Source organism: Dermochelys coriacea, chromosome 13 (assembly GCF_009764565.3).
Source record: "Dermochelys coriacea isolate rDerCor1 chromosome 13, rDerCor1.pri.v4, whole genome shotgun sequence".
Lineage (NCBI taxonomy): Eukaryota > Metazoa > Chordata > Testudines > Dermochelyidae > Dermochelys > Dermochelys coriacea.
Genome location: NC_050080.1, coordinates 8,173,087 through 8,183,890, shown reverse-complemented (window position 1 = coordinate 8,183,890; position 10,804 = coordinate 8,173,087).

Genomic DNA, 10,804 nt, shown 5'->3' with positions numbered 1-10,804 from the left:
CGTTATTTTACCCTTCCAAGGCTCAGAGCAAGTGCTGTATATTCTATGGAAATTCTGAGAATCTCCTCTTTTAAGTGGCACATTGCTTCCTTTTTTAGGCCTCATAAGGTCACGCTTTACCAGAATTTAAGTCTGTCACTGGTCCTGGGTGATGAGTGCTCACCATGCACCACAGCCAGTGGGATTGTAATGGGAAACGCCCCATTCGAGGAGAAGAGGAAACATACACCTGCCAGATTAGTGTTTCAAAGAGATATGGTGACACTTCAGAGCTGCTCAGAGGTTTAATCCTGGAGAAGCATTAAGGAGCAGAGTGCAGATGAGGCAGTTAGTGGTGTGGCGCATGATAATTTATCACATCAGTATCACCCTGTCGCACAAATAGTATCTCCATATACTTACAGAGACCCAAACTCACCCATGCTGTAACTACACCAACTTCAGTGGAGTTACAACAGGGATGAATTTTGGTCCTTGTTGTTATTGCAGGGGTGAGTTCTTCCATTTTTCTGGCCTAATCTCGTTGCCCCTAATTATATTCCCAGGCGGGTTCAGAAGAAGATGAGCCTTCTACCGTCCCCCAAAGGGTCCAGACCAATAACAAAATGTCTCTAGAAATATTACAAGTTCTTCTGAGTCTTCCTGCTTCTAATGCAAATGCCAAATTAGTCTTCACTGACACTGGTGTAAATTATGAGTAACTCCAATCAAGGCAATGGGTCAGCTCTTCAGCTGGGGTACAGTAGCATAGCTCCATTGAAGACAATGGAGTTATGCTGATTTTACACTAGCTGAGGATCTGGCCCAGGGAAGCTACACTAGTGTAAGACTAATTACATTATCATAGCAATAAAAGAATCAGCCCGCATATGAATGTTATTTCTTATGGTGTTTTAGCATCTTTGCTTCTGCTTCCCAGCCAGAAGCAATAATTGCAGGGATTCATGAAATTGAAAAATAATTTAAAATCAAATCAAGTAATTCTGAACCTCAAGAAAGGTGCTCAGTTTTGGGCAGAGGTTTGGACTGTTTCTCATTACATTCAATCTCATATGCCCAGTGGCTGCTGTGCCTCATGGCCAAGTGGTCGCAGATGCTACTTTCTCTCTGGAAACTGGCTCCAGTTGCTTATAAACAACGCTGTGCTATATTTTTTAAGAAGTGCATTTGGTCTCAGGAGGATTCGTCAAGATTTTGATGCCAAGCAGAAAATAAAAATATTTGCACTCAGTTCATTTCCAGAGCTGCACATAAAACAGTTCCCCTCAGGGCATATCCAAGAAAAAGACTAGAAATAAATTATAAATTCTAAATAGCAGTAAAATGGTTATTGCTTTTGGGGTTATGAGTGTTCAGCTTTTATTGCTATGAAAATCAATTTACTGAACTTAGGTTTACTGCAAAATCAAAAAAAGTTAAAATCTGAATTCATTTTGCTTCAGTGGGGTTTTTATTTTATAGTCAAGACAGTAAAAGGAGATTTGCTTCCCCTAACAGATGTCATTCAGCACTGAATCTGCAAACCATGTACTGTTTTGAAACCATCTTGCTAAACATCTGCTCTGACCTGCCTGCATCTTGGCTTTCATTTTCCCATCCCACGGAATAGGAAAAGCAAGTTCAAATGTTTGCTTTTTTTCAGGACAGACACACACTCTTTGCATCCCACCCCCCCATTTATTAGTGAATTTATGTCTGATAAAACACCAGATTGGCAACTGCACTAGGGATGCCCTCTCTGGAGACACAGAACAGTCGCAGCATGGACAGTGGTAAGTTGTTCCTCCACGCTATCCTGTCCACGTGCCTCACAGTTCTTCTGGTGGGATCACCTCGAAGGGTAAGAAAGTGGTTCACTCTCCAGGCTTGTTTGCACTGCTTTGGGAGACCAAGGGTTGCTTTCCAGTGCTGCCAAGAAAACTTGCTTTGCACATGGGAAGAACCTCTTGTTCAACAGTCCCCTCTGGTCAGTGAGTGTGGCACTGATCCTCTCTGAAGGAGCGAGGAAGGACAGAACTTCCACGAGCAGAAGCTGAACGTGGATAGATGTGCAGAGCACTAAAAATTTACCCACTGGACTCAACCATGGAGCCAAGTTTTAATTTAAACCAAGCGTCCCCCCAAAACACAACATCCCCAAATGCAATTTAGCAAGATTCTGGTTTGAAAAAAACAATGACAAACAAACCGGGGTGGGGGCGGGGAAAGGAAGTAGCCAATTTTTCCTAATGGGATTTTCAGTTGCACTTAGGCCCTCCTCACACCATCTGCTGTGAAGTACCTATATTACTCCCTTTTCAGGCTCTCAGACATGGTGCATAGCTGTAGTGTAATAAGCACCTTTTGGTGCAATTCTACTCAGTGTGGGAATGTTGGATACAACTAATCGATGAGGTTATTAAAAGCTTAGAGTATTAAATAACCTTGCGTTTATTTAATTGCTGATAAAACAACTGTATTTCTGTTCAAATGTGCAGCCACAAGTCAAATAAAAATATTTTGTCTAGAAAACAAGAATAATAATTTTTAAAAAATCACCAAACTAGTCAAAAAATACAAGAATTAAAAAGGCATATAAGTAGAAACCAAAAGCGAGCGTTCAATCCAACCTACTGATGGGTCCCAAGCTCTCTTCTACCCCACCCCCATATTTTGTTTCTGGAAATCTCAGGACCTAATGGATGATGTAACATTGCTAGTTAAGAGATGTAAAAACAATCTGGCAAATTTCAGGATTGTATTCACTTTGCAGAGTTCAAACGAGACCCGTTTTCAGGGATGTGTGTGTGAAATTTTGCCATTTATGACATTTGTAATCATTTGTCATATAGTGAAAAAATACCCTAGTTTTCAGTAAATGAAAAATTCTGATAAGTTTTTGATAGAGAGGGAGAATTTCAAGTTTATGAAAACTTTTGTATTAAAAAAGAGGCCTCCCCTCCCGCCCCAACAAAAAAAAACTTTTGGAAAAGTTTTTGCCAGTTCTTCTAATTGAATAATGAGTGTCTAATAGTCAAAGCTAACTGCTCGTGGGCAGCCCAGAGGATGAAAGTTACTGAGCCAAGCTACTCAGCAAATACTTGGGAATAATGAATATGAGAGGCTCAATATGGGAAAGTTCACTTGCTCAGGGCAGAGCTAAATTCACAACCAATAATAATGAGTTTGGCCAGCGCTACAGTATTAAAAGTAAGTTATATACACATGAAAATAACACACTTATGAAGGAAGTGTTGAGACAGTACTGTGAAACATGCCAGTTCTAGGTTTGGGCACCTTACCCATCACATGGGTACTGGGGTGGTCTACACACAAAGCCTGTGCAAGGCTGTGTATAGTCACTTATTTGAGAATAAACACTTCTAGTCCAAAATAAGTGAGTTACAACTGACTTGGTTATTTCAGTAAAAAGAAAAGGAGTACTTGTGGCACCTTAGAGACTTACAAATTTATTAGAGCATAAGCTTTCGTGAGCTACAGCTCACTTCATCGGATGCATCCGATGAAGTGAGCTGTAGCTCACGAAAGCTTATGCTCTAATAAATTTGTTAGTCTCTAAAGTGCCACAAGTACTCCTTTTCTTTTTGCGAATACAGACTAACACGGCTGCTACTCTGAAACCGATTATTTCAGTGTAAGTCTGGGCATAGACTAGCTCTAAGAACACCTTCACCATGGACTCCGAGCACAATAGTTCATTGCCTTGGCCCCACTCTATCAGAGAAGGTGTTAAAGGGGTATGAGCATGGGGAGGACTAATGCCAGTCAATCTGGATTCCTTGTGTTTCTTTCCCAACCAACACTGCACTTTCCTTGCTGATAGGCTTATAGACTTATACTGTATCCGGGGAGTTTCTGTTTTGACTCCATAGAGACCTGCAAATGCACACAAACAAACTTTCCCTTTTACTCGCAAAGAGAAAACAAAAGTTCACAGATAAAAAATGTCTGTCAGAGCAGCTGAACCCAACAGTGCCAGAGAGCAGCTCCAAGCACAATCTCTGGTTCCACATTTCCATGGCTCTATATAAATGAGGTGCCTTCAGAGCAATGATCACCAGCTCCTTCCAAAGATCCAGTGACTACTGCCAAGATTGCAGATTGATGGGGCAGCCATTAAAATGACACTATAAACAGTCATGTCTGCATGTGTGATATACAGTACTGCTGTAACTGTAACTAAGGTGCCTAAGAACCACCAGGCTGTGCTATGCCAGACTCTAACTACCAGCACAAAATCTTAGTTAACCCCCCATGAAAGTCCAGGTTAATATCAGGGATGTGGCCTCAGACATTACAGGAGTATCAGCCATTGCAATTGTAGGTTCTAGCACTGATACTTTCCTAGAAACACCAGTGACAGGCAAAAGTGGGCACAGAAAAGATGGGTTGGCAGCATGCAAGTCGGAACAGGGCAGTAGAAGAATTGGTTGCTTGCTGATGATGACCTTACTTTTCTAATCCATGCACAAACCACCAAGCAGTACTGCTGCTGCTCTGCAGTGCATCAAGTTGGAGCAGTCAGTTCTAGCTGCAATCCCAAGAGAGACCATCACATGCACCATTGTCTCTTTTACCAAGTCCAGATTCCATGTGAAAGTACTAGGTGTATGCAAGAGAGAAATGATGGTTGAGAACCTGCTTGTCTACACAGTGAGGTAGTGCATGGCAAGCCAGGGTATTAATCTACAGCGCACTAGCTTGCCACGCACTAACTTGCTATGTGGAACCTCCCATAACAGGAGCGCTAACAACGCGCACTAGGGAACTTTTAGCGCACAACTGCAGGAGCCACCTGGTGAGTTGGCACACAGCAGGCTAGTGTGCTGTAGGCTCACATTGTGGCTTGGCGAGCACTAACTCACCAAGGAGGCAAGCCCTACACCAGAAGTCATGCTACCGTGAAAGTCATATTGCCTGCAACTCAAAACAAGATGAGCAATGCTTCCATAGGGCCAACCCCACTGGGGAACATTCTGTACACACATATGCAAAGGAACCTTTCTCACATATGCTGGCAGAGGAGAACCTTCCTTCTCAACACCAAGACCCTAATGCGCCCTCTTGAGAAAAATAAATTTTATATCTCCACCACACTCTACAGTTTCAGCTTTATCACCGCTAAGGGCACGATACAACTGCCCATTTATAAAACAATATCTACTGCAGAAAGATGGTTGGAATTGGAATGTAATTGACTCTGAACAAAGTATGAGACAATTTAATACACATCGCAAAAAGAACCATAAACTAACGTACAAGAGTTAGTGCCCCAGCAGTCTGGCAGGTGTGAATGATTAAGTAAGTCATTGGAAGGGAGTAGGGCTTGTGCCACTCTCCTTATATATGGCATTGAGCCCTGGCATCCCTTTGGCACTTTCGCCATGCTGATTTTCTGTGCTGCTCCCAGAAAAAGGTTCATTTATCTAACTTGCAAAAGAAGGAAAGTGCTTTACCATTTTGCAGAGGGTCATCTGATAACCTTGTCAGGCTTAATTATATCATAATCAAATTGCTCCCTGGAACGCCGGGGATGCAATCAATCGCCTGCAAACACTACTGACATACCCTGCAGACATGAAAGCCTAGTGCTCACAAATAATTTATGAAAAATGTACAGAATTGAGAGGATTCGTCTTCATTTAGTAAGAAAGGTTTTCTTGGCTTGTGAGACAGCAAACGAGAGAGATGGATTTTAAGCTGCAATGAATCATCTAGACTGTGTGGGTGGGGATAGTACCTCTGCTGCTGAAGAAGGGAAGGATAAGCCTTTTGGGGATGATGATGTAGTGCCCTGGAAATTCAGGGCTGTTTCACTTTCTTGCTGATCTGTTGCACGGAAAAAAAAACTTTAGTGAAGATTGCGTAGCTAAGTTCTGAAGACAAAATATCTTCTACAAGGCCTGGTGGGCGGGACATTGGCCTTTTAAATCACTTCCCCTGCAATAGCTACTGATTTATTGTTGTAGTCTTCTGCCTGCTCTTCCCAATGTAGGGCTCTGCTCTGGCTCTCTAACAGTGGCATTCTTTTCTCTTCTGGATCCTTCATGGCTGCATAGACCCAAGTAATCCAGAGCCTGTTATCTAAGGGTGAGAGGAAGGGAAATTATTGACTACTGCTTCAGCGCTGCTTATGGTGACATTGAATCTTAGCAATGGCCTGGCAATATAGAATCTGTCACAGATTGTTCTGTGAACATTTTTGGGTAAAGTGAGAACACTCACCACACACAGGATCAAATTCCATTTTAATGACTATGCCACTCCTGCCCCAATGCATGCCCCTGTTAGGTAGCCTGTGGACCCACAGCAAAATATATCTAGTAACAGGACGTGAGTCTATGGGACCAACGCATGTTACTGAAGACTGTTAGAACCTTGGTTTATGCAGGCCTATAACATGGATCTGTATCATAATTACAATAGAGGTTCGCAAAAAGAAAAGGAGTACTTGTGGCACCTTAGAGACTAACAAATTTATTAGAGCATAAGCTTTCGTGAGCTACAGCTCAAGCTTATGCTCTAATAAATTTGTTAGTCTCTAAGGTGCCACAAGTACTCCTTTTCTTTTTGCGAATACAGACTAACACGGCTGCTACTCTGAAACCTGTCACAATAGAGGTTATGTCTCATCCACTCAGCTAAAACCAGTCCATGTTGTACCAATGTCAGCCCATTATTGTGTTATATCTAGTGCTGCTTGAAAAAAATGAAATACTGACTTTGTGAAAAAATTCTAAGTTGTTTTTGTTGAAAAGAGTTTGAAGAGAGTCCATTTTTTCAAAATTGTGTCATTAAAATTTCTCATTTTCTGAAAGCCTGGTTTTTGGTCAATGGAAACTTGATAATCATTTTAAATGCAATCTTGATCAAAACATTGGATTTTTCCACTAAAAATGAAAAATTTCCATAATTTCTTTTACATTTTTTTTGAAAAATTGGCAGAAAAACAAACCAAACCAAATCTTTGAAAAGTTTCCATCATTTCTCATTGTAACAGTTGCCTGACAAAGCACGTGTTCCTGTTTAGATGGGTCTTATGTTAAACTACAGCCTGATTCTTACAGAGTTCTCAAACATTGCATGCCCATTCTGGTTATGGAAATGGTGCTGGAACCTTTAAACAAATATTTATCTCACAATCGGAGTATTGCTTCATGAAGCTGGTGAATCCTGACAGATTGGCAGGGAATCGGTTTCCTATGGTGGAATATTTCTTACTAGCAGGTGGGTTTGTCTAAAAAAAAAATACAGTGAAAACTGTGTAAAAAAGACTTGCAGTCAGCCATATATTTAATATATTCAAAGTATTATAATTTTAGGGAGGATAAGTTGCATTTATTATACATGAAGCAGTTGAATCCCTGCTTTCAGTGCAAAACTCCACCTTCACCATTTTGGAAGTTCCTCTTCTCATGAGAGGGAGCATTTTTTGTCACAATTACAGTATCAGTGCAATGGCCTCTTCAAAGTAACACTCAGCATAAGAGGTACTCACAGGATATATAATGGCATATATCACACAGTAATATCATGACAAATCTGTGGCCAGCTAGGAATTCACCAGGTCATTCCACACATGGCCTCTTGCAACAGCACAGTGGCATGGGGAATAGACTTCGGATTCTCCTGCTTCAAATGCACAGTCCGTCATTACTTGAGCAAAAGGAGAATCTCCTTTTTCTATTTGCAGTATAGGATTTAAGACATGTTAATTTCTAGCAACTAAAGAGCAGTGGCAAACAGACACACAAGTTTGTTAAAGATACTTTAACTGGCAGAGTGTCTTGGGTCATTCACTTAATTTTTAAGGGGGCAAATCTTGCTTGTCTTATTCCAAGAGTCCCCAGGCCTCTCCGTGACACTATTTGCACAAGTAAGGTAAGATGGATTTGACTGAAAGTTTGTAATTAGGGTTTGGGTTAGGAAGACTCAGGCCCCCTGAATTTGACTTTAAGACGAAGCCACTTTCAAGCAAAACTGAAAACTCATACAGAATTCTGCTGAAATCATTCAATTTTACCTGGTTTGGGATCAACATCATTTTGAGTCCTGCATCCTTTGAAGATAAACTGTAAATCCCTGCTCAGAACTCATGAGAAGGGGAAAGGGGGCATTTGAAAAGTGACCCAGATTAGCCCCCAAAGTGCCAAATTTTCTGGGAAAGAAACAGGAATTTCAGTGATGAACCTGAGTTGGTTTGACTCTTTACAGAACCTTAAAAAGGTTCCTCGGGGGAGAAGACACTGCACCTCTGTTTGTAAATTGTTTAAATCTTCCCTTTTCAGTTAGTCATTTTCTTCTGGTAACACTGATCCACTCCCACTCCACACCCAAGGGCTGATTCTCCTCTTGCTTACCAGTGCAGGTCAGGAGCAGCTCCACTAAAGTAAATGGAGCTGTGGCAGCCTGAGAGGAGAATCTGGCCCAGTCTTTTGAAAGGAACCGGAGATGAACAGCTCTTTGCACATCTGTCAGTAATGCTAGCTCAGCTATGTCAGCGGACATGCTCACTCTGCAGTAGTAAGAACACAAATATGTTAGGCCCGCCATAAACATTGACTATTGTGTAATTTTTTGTAAATAGGGAGAGATTTGAATGCAAATCAGTTAGATGCAGTTGCCTATCTTTGTGTGTACAATCTGATTTGCCCACTGTCCTTCAACTGTTGTGAATGTCTATCAATAGGAATTTGTGATAAATATTAAACAAGTTGCGGTAGCTAATGATACTTGCCATTGCTAAAAATAATTAAAGATGATATAAAATACAAACGTGGTTAGCTGTTTACAAGTGTGAATGAAAACAGTATTTGCCAGCCAATTTCCTCAAGCAACTGAGATAAACTTTATTTATTTTTAAACAATTGGATTGCAGCACTGTCAGAGCCATTTATATGATTTGGGCTCAAATACAACTATTCACAAGGCAGTCAGCTGTAAGGTGGAGAACCTAGTAACTGTCACAGGTGAGCCGTGTCTCTAAGTCCCCTGTGCATCATGTCCCAAGTATTAAATTGTCACCCCTCAAAAGGTGGAATTAGTAATGGATTTTATTTTTGTTTGAGGGTTCTTATTCTGCTCTGCCATGTTGTCTGTTCTATCTCCATAGAGAGCCTACCTACAGACTGATTCTCTTCAGCTCCTTAAAAAATAGCTAGGGTCAAGATTCCTGCCATAAGAACTGATGCACAACAAGATTGTTTTTTGTTAGGTCTAGTCTACAGTAGAATATTAGGTCAGCATAACTGCAGAGAACAGGGGTGTGAAAAATCCACAGTCCTGAGCGGTGTAGTTAAACCTATCTAAGGGCTGGTCTGCACTACGGGTTGGGAAATCATAGCATCATAGAATATCAGGGTTGGAAGGGACCTCAGGAAGTCATCTAGTCCAACCCCCTGCTCAAAGCAGGACCCAATCCCCAACTAAATTATCCCAGCCAGGGCTTTGTTAAGCCTGACCTTAAAAACTTCTAAGGAAGGAGATTCCACCACCTCCCTAGGTAACGCATTCCAGTGTTTCACCACCCTCCTAGTGAAAAAGTTTTTCCTAATATCCAACCTAAACCTCCCCCACTGCAACTTGAGAGCATTACTCCTCGTTCTGTCATCTGCTACCTCTGAGAACAGTCTAGATCCATCCTCTTTGGAACCCCCTTTCAGGTAGTTGAAAGCAGTTATCAAATCCCCCCTCATTCTTCTCTTCCGCAGACTAAACAATCCCAGTTCCCTCAGCCTCTCCTCATAAGTCATGTGTTCCAGTCCCCTAATCATTTTTGTTGCCCTCCGTTGGACGTTTTCCAATTTTTCCACATCATTCTTGTAGTGTGGCGCCCAAAACTGGACACAGTACTCCAGATGAGGCCTCACCAATGTCGAATAGAGGGGAACGATCACGTCCCTCAATCTGCTGGCAACGCCCCTACTTATACATCCCAAAATGCCATTGGCCTGCTTGGCAACAACAGCACACTGTTGACTCATATCCAGCTTCTCATCCACTGTAACCCCTAGGTTCTTTTCTGCAGAACTGCTGCCTAGCCATTCGGCCCCTAGTCTGTAGCGGTGCATGGGATTATTCCATCCTAAGTGCAGGAGTCTGCACTTGTCCTTGTTGAACCTCATCAGATTTCTTTTGGCCCAATCCTCTAATTTGTCTAGGGCCCTCTGTATCCTATCCCTATCCTCCAACGTATCTTCCTCTCCTCCCAGTTTAGTGTCATCTGCAAACTTGCTGAGAGTGCAATCCACACCATCCTCCAGATCATTAATGAAGATATTGAACAAAACCAGCCTGAGGACCGACCCTTGGGGCACTCCACTAGATACCGGCTGCCAACTAGACATGGAGCCATTGATCACCCATTGAGCCTGACAATCTAGCCAGCTTTCTGTCCACCTTATCGTCCATTCATCCAGCCCATACTTCTTTAACTTGCTGGCAAGAATACTGTGGGAGACCGTGTCAAAAGCTTTGCTAAAGTCAAGGAACAACACATCCACTACTTTCCCATTATCCACAGAGCCAGTTATCTCGTCATAGAAGGCAATTAGATCAGTCAGGCATGACTTGCCCTTGGTGAATCCATGCTGACTGTTCCTGATCACTTTCCTCTCCTGTAAGTGCTTCAGAATTGATTCCTTGAGGACCTGCTCCATGATTTTTCCAGGGACTGAGGTGAGGCTGACTGGCCTGTAGTTCCCAGGATCCTCCTTCTTCCCTTTTTTAAAGATGGGCACTACATTAGCCTTTTTCCAGTCGTCTGGGACCTCCCCTGATCGCCATGAATTTTCAAAGATAATGG